Genomic DNA, 25,565 nt, shown 5'->3' on the forward strand with positions numbered 1-25,565 from the left:
GAGCCATCATGTTTTATCTGGAAAAAGGACTGGGGCACCAAATGAGGCTTTGAATGGACGAACAATACCTGTGTCCAACATCTCGTCTAGCTGTTTGCGCAGCTCCTTCAGTTCAGCTGGCCCCATAAGGTATGGAACCATTGCGGGAGGCTTCGCTTCCGAGGTCAACTCAATCTTGTGGTCAACCTCACGTCTTGGCGGAAGACGCTTTGGCAATTCCGGAGGCATCCCCCCCGAAACTTCTCCAATAGTGGGGCTAGGGTCGGTGGCACTATTGCTTCTACCTTCCCTTCATCTGCACACACTGCAACTAAGAATGTCTGTTCCCCATGCTTGACACCCTTCTTTAGTTGTATTGTCGATAACACTGAAGACTTGCCTTTCTCCGTAAGGCACTGCATTGTGTGGGACAGGTCTGATCCTATGATCGTCAACGTGTTAAACTTTGACAGCATCATAACATTCTGGCTTCGCAGAAACTCCATACCTCGAATCACCTTGAAATCGTCTAGGGGCACCACAGAGAAGTTGGCTTTGCCGACCCAACTCCCCACTTGAGTAGCCACATCTCTTGCTTCACTAAGGATGGGCTTGGCCTCAGAGTTTATTGTTTTGATGGTCCTCTGTTTTGGCCCAGTTTTCAAGCTCAACCGCTCTGCCTCTTCCCGCGAGACAAAGTTATGTGTGGCCTCGGAGTCTATCATTGCTGAAATAGACTTTCTATTCATAATGACTTATACGTACATAAGTTCCTTACTGACCTGCATGTTCTTAGCCACGCAACTTCTAGTTGTGTTAATCGATCGCATGACCCCCATCCTTGGTTGCATCGCTTCAGTATCACTGTATTCTTTCTGTGCAGCATTTGCTTGCCCGTCATCCTTTACGAGGCGCTTTGGACATTGCTTGACAATATGTCTATCACCGCAGAACCAACATGTCACAACCACACCCTTGTTGCTGTTGTTATGCTTTGTGAAGTTCTATTTCTTTTCGAATTGATGGTGTGTCGACGCCTCACCGTTATCATTGCGCTGCTCACCCTCCGTGGTTAGGCTTCTTCCCGACTTTGATTGATGGGGTGAAGGCTTACGCTGAGTGTCAAGTAAGCGCTCGACCGCCACATATGCATCTTCCAAAATACGGGGGTTGCTCCTTTTCACTTCAGACTGTGCCCATGGCTGAAGTCCCACAATGAACCAGTTGAGCATGTCGTCTTCTGACATATTGGGTAACTCCAGCATAAGCTTCTGGAACAATCTTATATATTATTGCAACGAACCAGAGTGTTTGAGCTCACGAACCATCCGGTGTGCCTGTCTCTACGCATTTCTTGGCATAAAGTAGTTGCACAACTCCATTTTGAAGTCATCAAAGGTGTCTATCACACATTGACCCTTCTCCATGTCATTGCGCTTCCGCCTCCACCAAGCGATAGCATCTCCATCAAGTAAGGTCGCTCTAACCTTAATCCTCAGATCTTCGAGGGTCACATTCTGGATATCCAATTAGTCTTCTACTTGGAACAAGAAGTTCTCAATGGCCTTGTTGTCACGAGAACCATTGAATTTTGAGAGTCTTGGCACATTAATCATTGATGGCCTCTCACCATTTCTGCCATTTAGGGTCACCGTCCGCTGCAACGTACAGTTCTTTAACTGAAGCTCCCCTACTTCAGTCTGCAAATCGGTCACTATAGCCGTCAATGAAGTGACCTGCACCATTAAAAAGGTTACCTGCTCTTGCAAGCTCACCACTACATCATTCAGTCCATTGAATGATTCACATGCGCGTGAAATCACTTCCTCATGCGAAGTCACCTCTTCTACCAGCTTGTTAACAGTTGCAACCAACTCTTCTTGGCCCCGAGGTGAACCCATCTCCTCAGATTCGCCAACTGCCTTGCCTTTGGTGTTGCGCAAGTTTTGATAAGGCACCACGATGTCTTGCTCAAAAATCGCAGTCTGTCGACGTGTCTGTCGACACAGACTCCGAAATCCCTTCTCCAGCACGAGAATGGGCTCTGGTACCACTTGTCACGGGCCTATTTCCTTCAATGGGCCAGCGCGGTGCGACGATCCTTCCTCACCGCTGCAAGCCTACTAGTCAGCTCGCTTGCCGGTCGCGGAAGCTTGTAATCAGAGTGCAAGAGAGCAAGAGAGAATAAGGAGAGCGGAATTGTAATCACAAGAAGCAATCACAACGAGGGTGAACAAAAGAAAGCTCAACGCATTTACTTCATTTACAATTTTGCCCGCAGGCCATTACAGTTCAAGTATACGGACTGCCCCTTCGGGGTATTGATTCACCTGAACTGGGTAGCTTACATCAGACTCAACAAAAGCAAAACAAACTCTAAGCACAACTGTATACTGTAAGTGGCAAGGGAACAGAAAGAACTATGAAACAAATAAAAAAACATCGACGGGAGTGGGGGCCCCGTCAATGCATCTCTCTCCCTCTCCCTCTCCTTCTTTGTGTCTAACCCTCATGGAGTACTTTCTCATCAGGCTCGTCATATGCTTTCATGCGTCGAACGATCACCCAGCTTGTTCTCCACCCCTCATCGAGACACAGGCTCCAAGCGCCATCACCCTTTCCTCTCTCTCCAGCCCTTTCTCTCCCTCCCAAAGTTCAATTGAGCCCTCTCTCTCCCTGCAAACCTATATTCCCCTCTCGAAGTTCGCCTGAGCCCTCTTTATCTCAATTGAGGGCTACTCCCTCTTTCTCACCCTATCTAGAGATGACGCACGACACAACCCATGGAAATGAAGAGGGGTACTGATTTAGTTTTTTTTGCAAAATAATTTATTTTTTCTTAATGTCTTCTTTTTTTTTTCTAGATTTTCTGAACAAGGATTACCAGAATGAACAAAAAACCACTGTTACCATCTGAGTCTCTTCTCTGAATTTTTCTTTTTCTTTTTTTTTTGTGTTTTTTTTCTACATTTTTGGGGATTTTTATGAGCTAGGTGTCAAGAAGCACTCCTTAGGCCCCCTCTTTCCTTCTCTTCTCTTATGTGAATAGGAAAGGCTGAGACTCGTGAAACCCTAACGACTTTTTCTGCCCAAAGAAGGAAGGAAGGATAAAAATTAACTTGTTTTAATTTGTCTTTTGATGATTGAAGTGAAGAAAAAATATACTTTTAGGTTGTAGTTGTCTTTTTTTTTAAAAGGCCATATTTATGAGTGTAATCAGTGCTATTTTTGTTAGTAATTTATGTGAGATTTTTTAGTTTAACTTTAGTTGAATTTCAATTGCAAATGATGGTTTCTTATTAATGTTTTTTGTTTCACAAAATTTTTTAAGATTCGATTCTATTTTTCTTGCTACTAAATAGAATTTATTTTTAATTCTTAGTAAGTTTTTTTTCATATTTGTTTCGGAGAGAGAGAGAGAGAGTACTCCAGACGTTGTTTTTTTTCCAGTATTTCTGTGAGTATTTTTATTCAATTTTTTGGTTATTAAAATTTCCATTTTTTTTTTACCTTTTCTTTAAAGAGGAAAAGGCAAGAGAGCGATTTTGAAATTCAGATTTCATGAAATAAAACGGGGGCAGGCTTGAAAATGAATTGTGTATTTCATAATTAATATAATATTTTTTATTTTATTTTCATAAGAAATTATATGGGATCGAGATAAATTTGTAAATATATGTTATTTTTCTATAATTTGAGCACTATTTTTTTTTTCATTGTTTTTTCTATGATTTTGTTCAAAGATATTTACATTTTTGCTATTTGTGCAATAACTTGTATGTGATGATTTTAGGGTGGTAAACATGAATGCTATTTTTGATCATTGAGACTCGAATCAAAGAGAGCTCTTTCGTTTCCTGAGAAGGTAGGGCAAGACCCTCTATGGTTTCGATGGTTAACCTCTCCTCTCTTTCCTTCTCTTATGTTTTGCTTATTTTTCATATAGGGGTGTAAGTCATTGGGGAGCTGTATTTCTCCCACTTGGTTCGGTCAAACTCCGGGCTGCATTAGCTTATTAACTCAAGCCATCATTTGTTGTCTCACTTATGTATACCTGTTTTTGTTGAGTCCATGAAGTTGATTTGATTTTTGTTTTGGTATCTCTGGTGATTATTTTGGCTTGTTGGCGGTAGCAAGTAAAAGAAGAACCACCAACAATTGATTTTGCACTCATGCAATGCAAAGTTTGAGAGAATATATCACCAATTATATCGAGAAGAACACTAAACAACAACTCGAGCACTTGGAATGGACCTAGAAACAAAGCAATCTGTCCAAATGTTCGATCAAATGTCAGTATTAATTAAAACCATTGTTTAATTAAAATCATTGCAAGTGTTTATAAGAAATGCATATTCACTTCATTCTTCAAAATCAAATTCATATTCAGCAAAAATTCATTATTTTAGACATAATTTCGTAATTGAATTCATATTTAGACAAAAAACCACAATAAACTTATTAAAACACACAAAATGGTGGACGTATCGGGTCATGAAATGCAAAATAAAGTAATTTGACCCATTATCCATGACTGCCCAAGTTATCCACACATTATCATCAAACAACAAACATTTGCAACATAGCTTCTGAGTACAGTCTAAACAAACGATAAACTTAAAATAATTGTTACGGAATGAACAAAACCAATGTTCGGTTTCATCTTTTTTGTTTATTTTGTACAACCTTGGACAAGCCATCGAACCTACCCTCAGGGTACATTCGAATCAGCCCAAATAACAAAGTGTAGAGTTCAGACTTTGTCGGGATATCAAATTTGAAATGCCAAACTTAGATTCATATAATTTAGTAAGTTTACTTTTACTTCAAATCAAGGGTGTCAATGATTCGAGTTTGGTTGGGGCCCAGGTAGAACCCGACTTTGACCCGATTTTTGGGTATAGTATTGGGTTCAATTTTGAGTCTAATTGGGTCTATTATAAGAAAACCATATCCAGTCCCTGATAAGAACTATATGAACCAGACCTAATAAAATAATATTTTTTATTATTTTTACATTGAAAAATTGTGGGTCTTAATCGTAACTAAGGTCAGGCCCGAGTCTGGTATAAAATTTCACAAACTATATCCGGACCCATGTATTAATTGGACATTCAAGTTTGAACCCCGGTTTTAATTGGTTCTTTTTATTTATCACCATACCCTAATCCTACAGGGGTTTGGTCCCGCTAAACCCGACATGTTGACACCCATACTTCAAAATACATATAAAGCACTCGGGTTGGGTACGTGGCAAAAATCTTAAGCCGAACCCAGTTCGCATATTCCTCGGTCGAATTTCGGTGTACCCCAATATTATTTGAGTCGCCATTTTTTTTATGTCCAATTGTCCATACTTAGGAATTTGAGTTTGAGTCGGGTCCGGTACACCCGTACAAACCCGACCCGTTGATAGTTTTACTCCAAATCCAATATAATATCGGTTTGACCTTGAACCGAACCACATCCGACCCGTTTCCATTCCTGCAAGTAGGGCGTTTGGGTGTATACAAGAAACACCGCCTTCGGCCTTCACTGCACTCTCTCCCGCTCGAATTCCCCGCCAAATCATCTCCCTCCAAATCCCTCACTGCATCCAAACACCTTCCTCTATCGATCTTCTTCTGAAATCCATCTCTTCTCCTTCTTATCTTCCTTGTCAGGAACTTCGGCGGAGGGGAATTCCGAATTCCGTGTCCCCTGAAAACCCTAATTCCTCTCTCGCCCGGCGATGGAGGGGAAGGAGGCAGAAGGCATCGCCCTCCTCTCCATGTATAACGATGAGGACATGGATTTCGATGATGATGATGACGACGACGATGATCATGGTGGTGGTGGTGCCAATGACGATGGTGGCGTCGACGATGACGACGGCGACTATCGCAGAGACGATTGCGTTCAGTCCAGAATGCCTGGCTAGTGTTTTCCCCTCGAGAGTCCTTCTCCGTCGCCGCTGCTGTCGATGATGCTAAGCCGGCGGGGGTACAGGATTCTTATGGAAGGAGGACGAACGGCGCTGGCTTGGCGATCGTCGACTACTCTCACGACGAGAATGCGTTGTCTCCGAAAGAGGAGGTAATACGCTGCCTTCTTTTGTTTAAATCGTGTTAGTGAAACATCTTTGTTATTCATGAGAGTTAGGGTTTCAGTTTTGATTGTTTTTTGGTGGGTTTAGTTGAACAAGTTATCTTTGAGGATGGATTTTTTTATCTCTTTATTGATATTATCATCATCTTATGCGTTGCTGTTGGGAATCGATTAGAATTAAGGTTTACTTAAAGAATTTGATGGTTGAATTGGGGCTTATGGAACAATGTGGTCTGATTATGATTTTCGTGAAATATTTTGTTGTTCTGATTCTGTTAATACGGTCATTGTCAAAGTTAACTGATCGGTGGAGGTGTAGATTTGTTAATGGTGTTCATTATGTTTTTGGTGAATAGTCTTTGATGTGGATCGACATTATAATTGTTTCATTAAGGTTTATCTGATTATGGTTCAGCTGAATGTGAAATCTATTTGTTAAATTGTATATTGGTTTCAGTGCTAGGGATCTGTGAGCATTGTCTTTTCTTTGAACTATAACTGCTTATCTGATTATTGGTTGATACCAAGATAAAATCCATAAATAAGCCTCAGTTTTTTTCTTTCTTTTTTGGGTCTTGACGTTCTTTTTCATGTTATAGATTTGACTGTTGGAAGCTTTGCGGTGAAGAGCTGTAAGTTTTAAAACTTCTGTTAGTTTTGCTACTTCCGTTCCCTCTTAGATATGTTCTTTGTGACCGAACATGGTTTTGTTCAGTTATGGATTAAAAGTTTTCATGAGGCTTCAAGGGCAGGGTAGTAATGGCATACCAATGTTGTGAAAAGCGTTGAGGAATAGTGAAGCGCTCCACCAAAAATGAAGCGAAGTGTAAGCCTCTAGCGTAAAGCGTGATCCTCAAAAAAATTGTTTTTGAAAACTTAAAAAATATCAAAAAATACAAATAAATAAAAAAATGCTTTATTGATAAGCAACAACCAATAAAAAATAGAAAATCTCAAATAAATACTGAAAATATGAGATTAACATGTAAAAGTAACATTAATGCAACAACTTGATCTATGCAAGTATCTAACAAATAAACTATGAGCATTCAAGAAAAATTAAGTAACAAAATCACTAACAATCAAATTTCTCAAAATCATGTCATCATCATAAAATGCATATTAGCATTAACAACCGAATTCCTTTCTTAGTAGATAAAATAAAAAAAAACAAAAAATAAACAAAAAATAAAAAACTTTACAATCTATTCTTTTTGCAAGCAATTGCTTCAAAAATGATTTTCCAATCTATTCTTTTGCAAGCAATTGCTTCAGAAATCTTTCTTTCTTACAGTGCATTTTTAACTTGCATGTTCGGTGCACTACCTGACATTGAATAATTTCCAGCAGATATTTGCTTTAAGAAATACAATATTCATATTTTATTGGCCTATTTTCAGGTTCTCTTAGGCTAGATGATCTAGTGGCCATGATATGTCAAAGATTAAAAGGACAGTTTTCAGAAGGTGAAGTGGTACATGGAAAAAGATTAAAAGGGCAGTTTTCAAATTTCTGTCGCTGCAGAATTTTGAAGGTTCTCAATGGCCGAGAGTGCCAAAAAAATGGGAGCATATCAACAAATAATGTGAATAGGAAGAGATAAAATACAACTGCAAAAAAAAAATGATATGCAATTTCATCTAATAATAACATTAAAAAAAACCCGACGTTCCAAGCGAAACTGCAATCATTGTTTACATCCATACATGTTTTCGTGCACTGGATCAACCAAGTAAAAATTCCGTAACAAAATCACATTAAGGAACAACATACTCAACTTGAGGCAACCGAAGAGAGAGAGAGAGAGAGAGAGAGAGAGAGAGAGAGAGAGAGAGAGAGAGAGAGAGAGAGAGAGAGAGAGAGAGAGAGAGAGAGAGAGAGAGGTATTGCCCTAAACCATCAGGGTCTCCCCTAATTTGGGTCAAATGGGGGTTTTGAGCACGTGCCTCATAGCCTATGAGGCGCACACCTCATGGTATTTTTGCATTTTCCGCACGCCTCAAGGTTCAAGGGCCCTCGCCTTGTGGCAAGGTGTGCTTTTAACAACCTTGTGGCATACTATAAAGTTTTTTGTAGTATCAATGAATTATATATAGGACAAACAAAATCTTTTACCTGATAAAAGGAATAGTAAGAGATCAATCAAGCAACTCTAGTACAAGCTGATTGCGAGGGAGATGGCAGAACTATCTAATAGACTGTACCGAGTTTACATTAAGCTATGTAGATTCCACTAATTCCATACATGAATTGTGTTGTAGATGGGCCTTCTTTCTGCATGAGAAAAACACTGAAATGACCGCCTGCAACAGTTATCGGGATTCTATCAACTAAAAGTTAAATGATCAAAATATAACACAAAACCTATGACCAGAAAGTTATGTGTTTCTAAGACCCATCTGATAACACTATGAAATCCGTGACTATTCACTTATTGCTATTATGAACCTCCAAAAAGTTGCTTGCATTGATTTGGTGATGTTCCCTTGTAATGAAGGTTGTGATTCTTTAAGTTAATATATTTCCTCTAAATACATAGTATCATTTTTGGTTTAGTTAGTATTTTATTTTGATTGTTGGTCCCTCAATTAACTGCTCAGCTTTTTCCTCTTGGATCACAGGTGGCTGAGATATTAAGTATAGGTCTAGTTGTGATTGGGGCAGAGCTTCAACATGTCAATGGTTTGTTCTCTCAGCTTTCTTACTCTCTGATGCTAACTTTGGGTTTATTTTTGCAAATATCACTTTGTTGTTGTGTGATATATATGTTTTTTCTACTCATTGACGTGAAGGAATTGGATAATGGTTTTATATTATTGGTTATCCAGATATGGATGGGAGCTATGTAACACGGACTCTTCTAACAGGGCACCTCACCGCACCCGCACCCGCACCCGCACCCGCACCCGCACCCGCACCCGCACCCGCACCCGCACCCGCACCCGCACCCATGCAGGTGTGACACTTGGACATGGTTTCCTTTGTGTCAGGTGAAGTCAACCACATTGAGGTCCATTTCTGTCCAAAGGTAGATTCAGTTAACCCTAACCAAGTTCAGTTTTATATATATTTTATATATAAATATATAAATGCACATACATACACGTAGTGTTAACTTAAAACTGTTAAAAATTATATATATACCCTCCCTGCACTCTTGCACCCAAGTCTTTTTAAAGTGTCGCATCGCCGCATCCACATCCACATCCGCACCCGCACCCGCACCCGCACCCGCACCCGCACCCGCACCCGCACCCGCACCCGCACCCGCACCCGCACCTATGTGACATAGCATGAGAGTTAATGTTACATCATTTGCTTTGTTGCGTCCATTTGTACAAGGGCATATTTTTGCAATTGAAAATGATCCTGCTTTGTGTATAAATAGTGAATCTTATACTCTTGCCCGTCTTTACTTCTGAGTGTGATATCTTGAGTGTTAATTTTGTTGTTGAGTGGACATAGTATTTGTTAACTACACAAGGCAAGATATGAGTATGACATTAGACTTATGGAGGGAAATCCTGAAGAACAATGCCTAAGAGTTAGTAAAATAAAAAATAAATATAAAGTTATAAACCAAGACGATTGAAAATATAAATGCCAGGTATGAATAGATCACATAGTGACTAAAGCAAAAATTTAGTTTACATTGTACCAGAGTTACTAATCTAATAATTTTGAAAATATCACAATTTTATCATGAGATTATTAAACAGTATTAAAGATGCCCTATTTCGATATGAAGTATCATTATTTTCAATTTATCGTGAGATTTTCATGAATATTTACTAATATATCATGGTTTTTTTATTTTTTGTCGAGGAACAAGAAATGAGTATTCTTACACTTCATAATGTTTCTCTTCAGTGATGTAACTGCAAGGTGATACTGATTTATTTATGTTGGCAATAACATATCTTCCATGTAAAAATAACAATAGAATACATACCAAGAAGTGTTATATACCAACAGCTAATACATTTGCATTGGTTGACACTTGAGAAATATTATGAAGTTTAAGACTACCCATTTCTTATTCGTCCTTGACAATTTTCCATTGAGCATTGAAGTGTGAAAGATGATTGGCATGCATGTTTGTATATATCATATATAATACATTTTCAGACTCCCGTGCTACTAAGAGCATATCCAAATGTGTGGTAGCAAACCGCTCGATATAGTACACATACACACCCGAGCCCGCCAGGTACCTGGCTGAAACCTGGCCCGTTATACGCCCGAGTTATTTATTATTTTTTTAATAATATAAAATCAAAGCAATTGACTATTGCATAGTCAACTTGGTAACTATTACTATTTACCTAATTAGTTACATTAATTTTATGGAAACTAGAAAGATAATTAATTAGGTGCATGGGAAGTTGGGAACTTGTTAATTATTACTATTTACAAATAGATTTGGGCTGGCCCCTGCCTGTTTCACATTGGCCCATTGGGCCAATGGGCCGGGCCATGGGCTGCTCTTCAAACCTGAGCCCGTTAAGAACTGGGCCCAAACCTGGCCCTTTATTAAACAGGGTTGAGCCCTCTCTGAGCCGGGCCACACTTAAAGCCCGGCGGGCCGATGCCCACCCCTAATAGTACTCGAGGCATCCGTTAGGGAGATCCAATGTCTCCCTATTTGTTCCTAATTGTGATGAAGCGCCAGTGAAGATGCTAATGGTAAGATCACTCCGGTTGCAGTGAGAGGTTTTTCTTGGAGTCATAGTTTATATGTTGATGAGTCCTTGTTCTTTATTATTGACAGAGGAAAATCTGTGGAGAGTTTTATTAAAGTTATTGGTGAATTTGAAGAGGTGTCAGGCTTAAGAGTGAGCAAAGAAAAAACAATATTTATTCCTTTTGGGGTTGACAGTGTCAGTGTGGATCAGGTTAAGAATGTTTGTCAGTTGCAGAGAGGGGGCCTTCCGTTCAAATATCTAGGATTACCTGTTTTTCAGGGAAGTCTTAAAGCTGCTCAGTTCAATAGCTTGTCAAATTTCAAAGGAAAATTGACTCCTGGAATGGGGTTCTTCTCTCCTTGGCAGATCGTGTGACTCTTCAATTCTGTGTTGGCATCTTTTCTGGTGTACTGGATGATATTGATGTTATTCAGTCTCCCTAAGACGGTGGTGAATAAAATAGAGCTCATGATGAGGAAGTTCTTGTGGTGTGGTGTAAATGGATCCAATAAAATGCATTTGCTTAGTTGTAAAGAGGTTTTCAAACCTCGTAAAGAAGGAGGTTTCAGTATAAGGAGGATAGAGGAGGTGAGTCTTGCATTATTGGCAAAAGGTGCTTGAAAAGTGGCTAGCAAGAGATCAGATCCTTGGACTCTTTTGGTTCAAAGCAAATATTTGCATATTAATAATATAATAGCCTTTGGATGGAATGACATCATGGTTGAGTGTCGTGGGGATGGTAGTTAGTGAAGAGGGGAGTGGCTATTATGGGTGAAAGACACTTTTGTGGACAGTGGGCTTGGGTGAGATCATTGGGTTTTGGTTTGATCCTTGGGTGGGACATTTCTCCCTCATAAGTCTCCTAGAGGGGAATTATTCTTGTAGAAGATGAACCGAACTTGAGAGAGAGAGAGAGAGAGAGAGAGAGAGAGAGAGAGAGAGAGAGAGAGAGAGAGAGAGAGAGAGAGAGAGAGAGACGGCTGTGCAAAGAAAACAGAAAACTTAATCCTCATTAGGGCTTCTCTCTATATTAAATAGAGAGAGGCAAAACAAAGAAATTACAACTAAGACCTTATGAAAAAAGTATTTCAGAAAACCTCTAATAAGGAACAACTTAACCTAAAAACCACCTATTCTCAACACTCCCCCTCAAGCTGGCATGCTCAGCTTGTCACAGCATCTGGAAAAATTAGGCCTAGCAAGAGGCTTTGTAAACATATCTGCAACTTGGTCTTCAGACTTTAGGTATTTTGTAGTGATATGACCAGCTTGAATCATATCTCTTACATAGTGACAATCAACCTCAATGTGCTTTGTTCTCTCATGAAAGACAGGATTGTTTGCTATATATGTTGCTGCTTTGTTATCACACATCATGGTCATTGGAGAGGAAACCTTCACCTGGAGATCATTAAGAACAATGCGAACCCATATCAATTCAGCAGTTGTTTGGGCCATAGCCCGATATTCTGATTCTGCACTCGACCTGGAAACCACATTTTGTTTCTTACTTCTCCATGAAATCAAGTTGTCTCCCAGAAACACACAGAATCCTGTGGTAGACTTTCTATCTACTACAGATCCAGCATAGTCAGCATCAGAATAAGCTACTATCTCCAGAGTTCCACCTTTCTTGAACAATAACCCCTTTCCAGGAGAGGATTTTAGATATCTGAGAATCATTATGGCTGCATTCCAGTGTACCTCAGTTGGTTTGTCCATGAACTGGCTAACTTTGCTTACTGCTAAAGCAATATCTGGTCTGGTCACAGTTACATATAGTAACTTCCCTACTAGGGAGCGATAGCGTTTGCTATCAACAGGTTTTGACCCTTCTTCAACCAACTGAACTTTATGGTCCATGGGAATATTTGCTGGTTTAGCTTCCAACATGCATGTTTCCTTTAATAAGTCAAGAACATACTTCCGTTGAGACAGAACCATCCCTTCACGGCTTCTAGCAACTTCTATGCCCAGAAAATACCTGAGTGAACCAAGGTCTTTTGTAACAAAGTGTTTGTGAAGATGAGCTTTTGTGGCTTCAATAGCTTTCACATCATCTCCTGTAAGAATGATGTCATCCACATATACTACCATAACAACGATGCCAGAGCTAGTTTTCTTTATAAAAAGAGTATGATCTGCTGCTGATCTGTTAAAACCAAAGCTTGACATCACTTCAAACAACTTTTGAAACCATGCACGAGGACTTTGTTTCAAGCCATAAATCGCCTTTCTCAATTTGCACACCTTATGACACTCCCCCTCAACCTCAAAACCTGGAGGTTGTTGCATGTAAACGGTCTCGGAGAGATCCCCATAAAGAAATGCATTTTTCACATCTAATTGACACAAGTTCCAGCCATGCTGAACAACTACTGAGAGAACAAGACGGATGGTACCCATCCGTGCAACAGGAGAAAACGTTTCAAAGAAGTCAATTCCATATGTCTGGGTATATCCTTTCGCGACCAATCTGGCCTTGTACCTTTCAATAGAACCATCAAATTTGTACTTTATTGTATATACCCATTTACAACCAACAATGTCAGCATCTGCTGGGGAATCAACTAGATCCCAGGTATGCTGAGATACCAAAGCCTTCATTTCTTCTTGCATAGCCATCTTCCAGCGATTATCAAGTGCTGCCTGCTGATAGTTCAGAGGAATGGTTTCAGCAGACAAGGCTGAAATAAAAGACTTCATCTTATGTCCAATTCTGGCATGGGAGACAAAATGAGCTATGGGATATAAGGTGCATTGTCTTGTCCCTTTTCGTAGAGCAATAGGCCTGTTATCATCATCCTGAAGAACACTATTGTCAGTAGAACTTATCTCAGGAGAAGAAGAAGATGAAGGCTCTTGCGGAAGTGGAGCTCTACGCACATATACCAATGGAGGATTATTAAATCTGGAAGAGGATGAAGTTTGGTTCGGTAAGGAGGGCACATATTCGAAAGGAAAAGGAGGTATAGGTAATGGAAAAGACTCAGCTGGATCAACCTGCAGCGGAGAACCGGAACTAGAGTAATATGGAGAGGATTCCAGGAAAGATACGTCTGCACTAACATACTCTCGGCGAGAAATAGGATCATAACATCGATAGCCCTTCTGATTTTTCGGATAACCAATAAATATGCATTTTGTAGCTTGAGCTGCTAATTTATCACGGTCAGGGCCAAGTTTATGAACAAAACAGACACATCCAAATATTTTTGGTGAGAAAGAAAAAAGTGGGGCATTAGGTTTTAGGATATGTAATGGAATTTGATCACCCACAGAAGACGAAGGCATGCGGTTGATCAGATAGCAAGCAGTGGTAATCGCATCACCCCAGTATGACGCAGGAACATTGGATTGAATCATAATGGTCCTTGCAACATCAAGGAGGTGCCGATGTTTTCGCTCAGCCACCCCATTTTGTTGAGATGTATAGGCACAGGAAGTTTGGGGTTGGATGCCATGATCTTGGTAAAATTGTAACAGATCTTTTGATTTAAACTCAAGAGCATTATCAGTGCGAACAATCTTGACACTAGATTCAAACTGAGTTTTTATTTCAAGAATTAGGGATTTGATAAGACTTGGAACATCAGATCGTTCTTTTATTAAAAATACCCATGATAACTTAGAGAAATCATCAACAATAACAAGATAATACCGACACTGAGTCCTAGTAGGAATCTTACTAGGACCCCATACATCTGCATGAAGAAGTTCAAAAACTTTATTACTCGACTGACTCTGACTCAAAGGGAACGAACTTCGATGATGCTTGCCCAACTGACATGCTTCACACTGAAATGATGTGGTGGAAGGAATCTGAGGAAAGACCGACCGAAGCTTTGACAATGAAGGATGACCAAGACGACGATGCCACTGAACAGGGCTGAATGAATGGTCCAATGCAGCATGAACAGAACCCATTGGATGATGTAGGTAGTAAATTCCATTTTCTTCATAGCCTCCACCAATCTTCTTCCCCGTCAGCAAATCCTGAAAATGACAACCCATTGGATCAAATATTACTCTACAATTTTGTTCTTTTATAAGGCAACTAACAGAAAGTAAACTTTGCGGAAAGTTTGGAGCATGAAGTGCATTTTTCAACTGTAATGAGGAGGATATAGAAATATTTCCCTGACCAACAACCGGGGAGGATCTCCCATCGGCTAATGAGACTCCAAGTTGAGCCTTAATGACCTTTAGATCTGAAAAAACACGAGAATTTCCACACAAATGTCTGGATGCACCAGAGTCAATAACCCACTTACTATCATTCGGATGGAGATGATTCCCGATTGAATAGGCAATACCAGCTACAGGAGAACTGGAACTCAAAGGTCGGAGAGCAATCAACTCATCATATTCCGCACGACTAAGAGTGATATTATTTTCATTTGCAGTGATATTATCTTGTGCATTAGTTGCCTCAATAGTAGTAACATGAGCTTTAGGATTATATGACTTTGATGTAGAAGAGAGTGGCCGACCATGCTTATCCCAACAACGATCTTCTAAATGACCAGATTTTCCACAGAATGTACATTGAAGCTTTCCTCTGCCTCCCATACCACGTCCACGTCCTCGTCCTTTGATATTCCGAATATTTCCACGGCCATAACTAGATGGGGCAACAAGAGCAGATGTCTGAGTCACAGGCTGAGATTGTGGCAGAGATATCGCAAGTCTACTCAGACGATTGTAAGCGTCAGCAAGAGTGGGAACATCTGAACCAGTCAACATTTGAACTTTTGCAACCGAAAAATCTGAAGAGAGACCTGTAAGAAAACGAGCAACCATGGTTTGTTCTTGATGATCCTTTTGCTTCGAGCAACACAAAGGCCGGTGAGCATTAAGTCTTTCAAACGCAGCTTTGACAGAGGCATAGTACTGGGCCAAGGTCTGATCTCCCTGTTGCAAGTTATATATTTCCTGTTCGACTTGTAGGACACGACTCACATTCGTTTCTTGTGAGTATGTATCACGAAGATTGTCCCACATTAGTTTGGCTGTATTATAGTAGATCAATCCATCTGCAATATGGGGTTCGACACTGTTCATGATCCATGACATAACTATGTCATTATCTTCATCCCAAGTAACATATTTTCCCAATTTCTCAATGGGTTCGCCTTCCAACAAAATATGTTTTCGACGATGTCCAGATACCGACATCATAAAAGTTCTGGACCACCTGGCATAGTTGGTTTCATTCAACCTAACAGAAGAGCCATACGAGAAGGGGTTGGCAAACGCCTTATACTCCCCAATATGTTCCATTTTGGAATCACCTTTCGACGTTTCAGCTATACCAAAAAAAAACTCACTTGAACAACAAGTGTTCAAAAATTTTTTTTTCAACTCAGCAGGAAACCACTCCTGCTGTTCCACAACATAAAGATCAATCCAGCATGAAATCACATTTGCTATTTTCCATGACAGAAGAGTAACTTCAACACTCGACACAACAGGGAGTTAAAAAAAATTCAGTTGCTGTAGTTACCACAGAAATTCCGATCCTTGCTGCACCCAAACACATCACCACACATGATAAAATGCAGTCGCAAGACACACTGTTAACCAAAACTTGCTGTTCTCCAACATATACGACATGACATCCAGTAAATATCACACAAAATCAGCTTTTGCAAGAACTCAACACTTACGGCCACAAAAAAAAATAAATTCTGTTTCTCCCAAACAGCAGGAACACACCTCGACGAGAATTCAACACTCACGACAACAGAAAAAAAATTCTGTTATTTCCACCCATCAGGAATATCCTTCGACACCTTATGAACCAACACACAACTCGTCATAGCAGCAGGAAGACTCGGCACCACCAGGTCGCAGCAAACTCCCAACAACGTAGGTATTCACGAGGAGAGAAAACAAAAGAAAACAAGGAGATACAACACCCACAGCAGGCATCCACGACGAGCACGAGGAGATACGACCCCCACAGCAGGCATCCACACCCAGCAGATGATACGACACCCACAGCAGATGATACGACACCCACAACAGGCATCCACGACCAGCAGAATGCCAAAAAAAAATATTTAAAGTGCTGACCTGATTAGATCATTACTCAGCGTGATCGAAGTTTGATCATGATCATGAAAGCCTCCATGAATCGACTGAGATCTGGTAGAGCACGATCACACCCACGTCACAGTCGATATCTCGATCACGCTCCCACTTCACAGTCGATCACGTTCCCACGATCGGCTGTGGCTTTGATACCATGTAGAAGATGAACCAAACCTGAGAGAGAGAGAGAGAGAGAGAGAGAGAGAGAGAGAGAGAGAGAGAGAGAGAGAGAGAGAGACGGCTGTGCAAAGAAAACAGAAAACTTAATCCTCATTAGGGCTTCTCTCTATATTAAATAGAGAGAGGCAAAACAAAGAAATTACAACTAAGACCTTATGAAAAAAGTATTTCAGAAAACCTCTAATAAGGAACAACTTAACCTAAAAACCACCTATTCTCAACAATTCTAAAGAGGTGTACATTTCCATGAGAGGAGAGTGAGGGTTCATCACATTATTTCTGACACTAATTATATGGATCAATACTTGTCTAACTTTCATGTGCAGGTTAGTGAAATACTTTGTATTTCCAGCCACGTCAACCTTCAGCAGAGAAAGGGGAAGAGAAAGACAGGAGGTTGCTGCACAGAATAGGTCAATATCGTGGCCTAGAGAAGCTGTGTTTATATATAGTGTTTTACAAAAATACTATGAATGATAATATCCTTGATTATAAATACAAAATACAAGTATATGCACATGTGCAAATTAGAAACTAAAGTATGGATCTGGACTGAATGTAAATCCAGAACCATAACACGCCATCTTTAACATAACACGCCATCTTTAACAGTCTCCCTCAAGTTGTGCATGATCTTGAATCATGGACAACTTGCTTTTTAAAAACCAAAAATTATATTTGGTCACTTTTTGCCTGACAAAATGTTGATCTATCTCAATATGTTCAGTACGATTGTGATGAATGAGATTAAAAGAAATATTTATCGCACTTTGATTGTCACACAATAATAATGATCTTGAGATAGGTTCTCCCAATTCTGTTAGCAAGTGTCTAACCCACGTAGCTTCTGCTGTAGCCGCTACCATGTAACGATATTCAACCTCAGTACTAGATTTGGTAACAACCTTCTGTTTGCTACTACTCCAAGACATAATGTTGCTGTCAAGAAATATACAATAGCCTGAAACTGACCTTCTCTCGTCTGGATCTCTTGCCCAATCCGCATCTGTATAGATAAAGATTTTATGAGCCCCTTTATCTATAAGATTCCTCTTGTAAACAAGTCCATCTCCTACTGTACCCTTTAAGTATCTCAATATCCGTTTAACTGCATCCATGTGCCCAGTTTGAGGTTCATGCATAAATTGAGACACTTGATTTATAGAATAGACAATGTCAGGTCTAGTGAAGGTAAGGTACTGGAGCATTCCGACTATACTTCGGTATCTGGTGGGATCATCATATAAGTCTCCATCTTGGGAACTCAACTTTTGCTGTAAAACGCTCGGAGTAGCTAAAGGCTTGCAATCTTTCATCCCTGCTTTACTTAACAAGTCAATGGTATATTTATGTTGTGTTAGGCTCAACACATTGTCTTTCCTGTCAACTTCTATTCCAAGGAAGTACCTCAGTTCTCCAAGATCCTTCATTTTAAAATTTTGACTCAAGAATTCCTTGACTTCCTAAATATGATTGCAAGAGTTGCCCGTGATAATGATGTCATCTACATAAATCAATAAGAATGTGATTGTATGCTCGTCCCTGAAGATAAAGAGTGAGTGATCAAGAGCCCATATCGAAAACCAAGATTTTGAACTTTGAGAGAAAAGCTATCAAACCACGACCGTGATGCCTGTTTTAAACCATAAAGGGCTCTCTTTAATTTGCAGACATACGCCTTAGGATCTCCTTCCGCATATCCAGGTGGTTGTTCCATATAAACTTCTTCTTTAAGAGCCCCATGGAAGAAAGCATTTTTTACATCCATCTGGCTCAATGTCCATTTGTGATGGACAGCTAGAGATAGTATGTTATGAATTGTCCCCATCTTGATCACAGGACTAAAAGTCTCATCATAATCCTGACCATATTCTTGAGTGAAACCACGTGCAACAAATCTTGCTTTGTGTCGTTCAATGCTCCCATCAGGTTTATACTTTATCTTATAAACCCACTTAGATCCCACAATGTTTCTATCATTGGGTCTGGGAACAACTTCCCATGTTTGACATTCATGTAACGCTTTCATTTCATCATTCATTGCCTCTATCCACTTGTGTGACTTGACTGCCTGATAGAAGGTAGTAGGTTCATCTTGCTTTTCAACCTGTGACAAAAATAACTAAAAATCCAGAGTGAAATTATCGTAACTGACCAATCTCTGAATTGGGTGTCGAATTCTTTCTGATCTCCTAATAGAAGTATGATTTTCAGGTTCATCAACAATCACATCATGAATGGTGAAAATATTTTTTGCTGCTCTTCTCGTATAGACTGGTCCTGAAAACTTGTCAACCTCCTTGGGCAGCAAATTGTCAATCTCGATTTGAGTTGTGCAACAGGTTTCATCTGGTGCAAGAATAGGCATGGGAGCAACACTGCAAGCTGATGAACACTCTCCGTTGATGTTAGCGAACAACTCAACATTCAACCATGGAGAATAAACTTCATCATCATGACACATATTTTGTAAAGAATGCCCATCTTCAAAATTCTGCTCATCAAAAACCACATTTCTGGAGATCTTAACACGCTTGGACAGAGGCTCATAGCAACGATATCCCTTATAATCATCCGTATATCCCACAAATATGCACTTAGAGGCTTTATCCTGAAACTTATTTCTTAATGATTTGTCAATATGCACATAGCAAACACAACAAAAAACTCGTAAATTATCTTAATCTGGCTGCTGTCCAAAAAGAGTATAATAAGGTGATTTATTTGCTAAAATGATCATCGACAAACAATTTATAATATAAACTAAACCGCGGAGTGAAAAGCTTCTGTCCATAACTTAATAGGAATATGACTCTCATGCAACATGCTGATCACACTCTCAACAATGTGGCGGTGTTTCCGTTCAGCCACATCGTTCTGTTGCGGTGTGTGCGAACATAAAACTTTGCGACTTATTCGATTGTTTCGAAGAAAAGCAATAAAGTCATTTGAAGTGTACTCACCTCCCCCATCACATTAAAAATTCATAATATTTGACGAAAATTAAGTTTTGACAAAGACATGAAACATTCTGAACAATTGAGGAACTTCAAATTTATGTTTCATGAAGTATATCCAGGTATAACGAGAATAACTATCAATGAAAACAACATAGTATCGACTTCCCAAAAAAAGAACAGGTAGGTGCAGGACTCCATACATCAGAATAGATAATCTTAAAAGGTCTTGAAGCTCTTTTATTAATTGAATTGAAAGGAAGAACATGACTCTTGTACAATTGACAACTTGTACATTTCTTATTATAAAAAATAGGACTCAAACTAGATGAGGAGACACGATTATCTCTTATAAGCTTTTCAATAAAGGAGGAACTACAATGACCAAGTCGACTATGCCAAATATTTGACTTATTACATTTAGACATGCTAAGAAGACATTTAGAAGAGGATTCATCGGACTCCAACGAAGGCTTCAAGACGATAGAAACATAAACACGAACAAAAGGATCTTCCTTGAAGATATACATATTTCCTCGTCGCTCCCCTTTAACGAACGTCTCCCTCGTTTGAAGGTCCTTGACATACACAGAAGAATGAGTAAATTCGACAGAAGAATGTGTATCATCAACTTTGGAAACAAAAATAATGTTCTTTTTTATATTAAGAGCAAGTAGAACATTGGACAATTTAATGGATGAATTTAAGAAGGGTATTATGACATTCCCAGTGTGAGAAATGGAATGATGAGTTTCATCTCCAGTGACAATACTGCCATTATCGAAATAAGGAGATAAGTTTGAGAGTTTAGCTGGGTCTCCCGTGACATGGGTGGCTGCCCCAGAGTCTATATACAATACTCCCTATATGAGATGTCTTGACAAGTGTCTACCGCAGTCCAATCTGCACAGAAAACAGAAAATCTGTATATATATATATATATTGTAAAATTGTCTACGAAGAAACAATACGCATACAAGCACAAATACTTTATGAAAGATGTGCACGAAGGCACTCACACAACACTTGAACAAAATACGCACAAAAGTAGCAAACATGCACTAAGGCATATATTTTATAGAAAAGAGCAAATGCTTGAGACTCTCAAGCTTAAGGAATAACAAGGGGGAACACCCCTATTTATACAAAAACAAAGGGGTATAAGGGGGGCTCCCAAAGGAGTCGATGGGGAGCCCCCAAGGACTCTATTGGGGGACCCTCAATGCACCTTTATGAAAAGGAAAAAAAATAGAAAAAAAAGAAATACAAAAAAAAAGAAATTACAACATATTCCAAGTGGAATATGCACAAGATGTGAAATTACAAGAATACCCTTTTCGGGTATAAGAAAATAAAATATGTATATATATATATATTTATATATATAGAGATACATATACATATATGATATATATGTATATGTATCTCTCTATATATAAGTATTTATATTTATACTTACAACAATGGTTTTGGAGATACATTTTAACACCCCCTTCAAACTTACATAATAAGAAAAGCCTCCTTTTGAAGCAACAGGTGCGGGTCCTCAAACATCTGAATGAACAATTTCAAAAGTTTTAGAAGAGAACATAGTTCTTTGCTCAAAAGGCAAACTCCGCATTTTTCTGAGAATACAATCATTACAAGAAAATGAACTTTTACATAGGTCTTTTGTAAAGTGTAAATAAGATAACTTGGTGATATTAGGATGACCAAGTCTTTTGTGCCACACATTTATATCTTTGTGTCGGGCAACATTACAAAATTTTTTTGGAACTTGAAGAAAGTTCATATAGTATAAGTCTCTCTTCCTAAAACCTTCCCCAATCAATTTCCCAGACTGATGATCCTGTATTAAACATTTATCACAAGAGAATTTAATATCGTAACCATGGTCCGAGAGTTGAGAAATAGAGAGAAGGTTTAAGTTTAGTTTAGTTATAAATCTAATTTTTGGAATAAAAAAGTCTTGAGTTTCAAAATTACCTATGCCTTTAATTTCAAGAGAGGTTCCATCCGCAGTGAAAACAAAAGATGGAGAAACATTTTTTGAGTAATCGGAAAACAAAAATATGTTTGGGGACATGTGAAAAGATGCACTGGGGTCCAAAAGCCAAGAGACTTTACCTGGAGAGGAAGGAGTAGACACAGCGGCACCGGAGGTAGCTCCCTTGAGGAGAGGTTGAAGGGCTTCCATTATTTGACTTAGAGAGAGATCCACTTGAAGATGCCTCTTCTTTTTGCGGTACACCGGTGGTAGCCATTGCGAGAAGCTTCTTCCATTTGGGACATATGGGTTTGATATGCCCCGGTTCTTTACATAAATGACAAATAAATTTGCTATAGTCCTTTTTTCCTCTTTGCCCACCATTTTCACCTTGATTTTGTAGTTTAAAGTGAGAAGGACGATAAGTTTTTACATTGTTTTCGGGTCTTGATACGGCATTGACCCCATTGTTTTCTTCATAATTACAAGGAACCGCAAGAACATTTGATCCTTGTTTACATAAACCCATACGAGTCTCCTCATTACTTAATTTGGTGAGTACATCTTCAAGAGAGGGAGGAGTAAACGATGATAGAAGAAATAACCTTATTTGCTCAAATTCGGGCCTTAGCCCATTTAAAAAGTTGAAGAACCGATCTTCTTCAAGTTGCTTGTGACAGAGTTCAATCGCCTCTCCACTTCATTTTGGTTTAAGCATGGCAAGCTCGTGCCAAATGGAAGAAAGATCGGCAAAATATTCCCTGATAGTCATTTCACCTTGAGTAAGAGAGAAAACCTTTTTTTGAAGGTAATACTTATAAGATAAGTCCCTTGACGTATACATTTTCTCAAGATAATGCCAAGCTTCTGATGCTTTCTTGAACTTAATAATGTTGGCATTAATCTTAGTTTCAACGAATGCGAAAAACCAAGAAAGAATCTTGAAATTTTTTATTTCCCATTCATCGTGCTTCTTAGAATACTCTTCAAGGGCTTTGATTCTTTCTTCTCCCTCAAGAATCTTGATTTCACTTTCGTTTACCACGGTAATTTTGAGTTCCGGTTCCGGAATTGTGCCTTGCACGTAACCTTATAGCCCCTTTCCTTTTACGTGAGCCTCAATGTTCCCAGCCCAAACATGATAATTGAACCCATTTAGTTTGAAGCCAAGAGCAAAATGAAACTCTTTTTCGCCCATTAAGAAGTAAAGAGGAAGGGAGAAAATACGTACCAACAAAAGATTTCAAATCTGACTTGCACAAGATTCTTCTAAAATATTTGAGAAGCAAGATCCACCACTTCAAACTTCAAAGATCCGAAGGCACGCTTTTTGAGGCACTCAAAAAAAAGAAGAATCCCACGATCCTCTATCACCAACCTTGCTCTGATACCATGTAAAATTGTCTACGAAGAGACAATACGCATACAAGCACAAATACTTTATGAAAGATGTGCACGAAGGCACTCACACAACACTTGAACAAAATACGCACAAAAGCGTAAAAGTAGCAAACATGCACTAAGGCATGTATTTTATAGAAAAGAGCAAATGCTTGAGACTCTCAAGCTTAAGGAATAACAAGGGGGAACACCCCTATTTATACAAAAGCAAAGGGGTATAAGGGAGGCTCTCAAAGGAGTCGTTGGAGAGCCCCCAACGACTCTATTAGGGGGACCCTCAATGCACCTTTATGAAAAGGAAAAAAAGAAAAAAAAGAAAAAAAGGAAATACAAAAAGAAAAGAAAAGAAATTACAACATATTCCAAGTGGAATATGCACAAGATGTGAAATTACAAGAATACCCTTTTCGGGTATAAGAAAATAAAATATGTATATATATATTTATATATATAGAGATACGCAAGGTTGTTAAATGCGATGAGGCGAAGCGAGGCGTAAGCTTTGAGGTGTTGAAGCGTAAGCTTCATGATCAAAATAATAAAATATATAATATTAATAAAATAATGAAATAAGAAGTGAAAATGAGTTATGCATACAATTACAAAATGAGTATACATAATAGTTGTAACACTGAGAGAGAGAGATAGAGAGGTTGTGATTTACTGTTTCAAGTTGACACAGATTTGAAAGTGTGTAATGAGCAATCAGAGTGTGTAATGAGCAATCAACCTCTATCATGCATATGTAGTGACACTGAAAAGCAGGTGATGCCCGAAAATATAAACCCAAAAGTAATGTCCAAAATACAATGCATTTTCTCTCTTAGGCCTGTATCAGGGGTTCAATCAAACCTTACACATACAGATCACTGACCATAATCTTTGGCCATTTGGAAGGAGTTAAGTCATTAGGGTTAAATGTCATTGAAAAATGCACAATGTAAAGTTTGTTACATAACACATTCCATCATGTCCACATCTATCATGTTCTCAATGTCAGCATTAAAGCAAGCCCTATAATGACCAAAGCTTTCATCAACAGAAAATGGCTACGAGTTTGTATAAAAAACAAATTAGATAAAAGACCATGTAATAGCAAATTAGACAAAAGATCATGTGATAGAAACAGGCAATATGAAAGCACAACTTACTTTTCTCCACAAATTTGTTCACCTGAAGACTAAAAGAAGAAAGAGGAATAGGTTCCAATGTTGTTACCAAATACATATCATTGAACTCATTATTTGTATAAGTCCCATCATTTATAATACTGCAATTATTCTAAAAGAAACCAAGTAAGCACACTAAAAGAAAAGCATCTAAAAGGGCATGTGAACTCGTAATTACTACAGTTAGCAAACACCAATTGCAAAAATCATAGGGCAACCAACCAACATTATTTTTATGTAGAAGAATAAGAGGAAGAAAAGCAGACGACCAGATTGTAGAAACAAGTAAAACGAATATGAGTGGCATTTATGTTCTCACTTAGAGAGGAAAAAAACAGCATAATTTAGCAACCAACCAACATGATTTTTCTGTAGAAGGATAAGAAGAACAAAAGCATACAACCAGATTGAAGAAAGAAGCAAAAACGAATACAAGTGGGCATTTACATTCTCAATTAGCGAGGACAAACACAACAGAGAGGAAAAACTAACATAATTTAGCAACCAACCAACATGATTTTTTTGTAGAAGAATAAGAGGAAGAAAAGCAGACAACCAGATTGCAGAAAGAAGTAAAACGAATATGAGTGGGAATTTATGTTCTCAATTAGAGAGGGCCAACAGAACAGAGAAGAAAAATTAACAAAGAAAGAAACAAAAAAACAAAGAAAGAAACAAAAAAACAAAAACAAAAACAAATGGAGGATGATGAAGAGGAGGGAGTAGGTAACAAAGAGGAGCTTGTCAAGGCTCTCGTTGGCAACGTACTCGTAGACGAGGATCTTCTCGATGCCCTCAGTGCAGTAGCCGAGCAGGTTGACGACGTTTCGGTGCTGCACATGGGAGAGGAGGGTCGCCTCATTCTTGAACTCCTTCTTCCCCTGCCTTGACGCATGCTACAACTTCTTCACCGCGATGTCCCTCCCATCCTTCAACTTCCCCTGATCATCATCCCCACAAATCATCAAAACCAAAACCATCAACAAAGCAAAAAAGAAAAAATACCCCATTTTCTCCCTCCTCT

At 39.0% G+C, this 25,565-nt stretch overlaps 1 long non-coding RNA gene across 1 annotated transcript in view; it reads left to right on the forward strand.

Annotated features, from left to right (window-relative positions):
* The first annotated feature begins 5,526 nt into the window (after positions 1–5,526).
* LOC149843833 (uncharacterized) overlaps positions 5,527–25,565 on the forward strand; it is a 50,758-nt gene continuing 30,719 nt past the window's right edge. The window contains exons 1-3 of the long non-coding RNA XR_016431167.1: positions 5,527–6,054; positions 8,688–8,748; positions 8,895–9,094. This is a non-coding gene — a long non-coding RNA (uncharacterized LOC149843833). The remainder of the gene's footprint in view (positions 6,055–8,687; positions 8,749–8,894; positions 9,095–25,565) is intronic.

This window comes from Nuphar pumila, chromosome 3 (genome assembly GCF_984573655.1).
Source record: "Nuphar pumila chromosome 3, dmNupPumi1.hap1.1, whole genome shotgun sequence".
Classification (NCBI taxonomy): domain Eukaryota; kingdom Viridiplantae; phylum Streptophyta; class Magnoliopsida; order Nymphaeales; family Nymphaeaceae; genus Nuphar; species Nuphar pumila.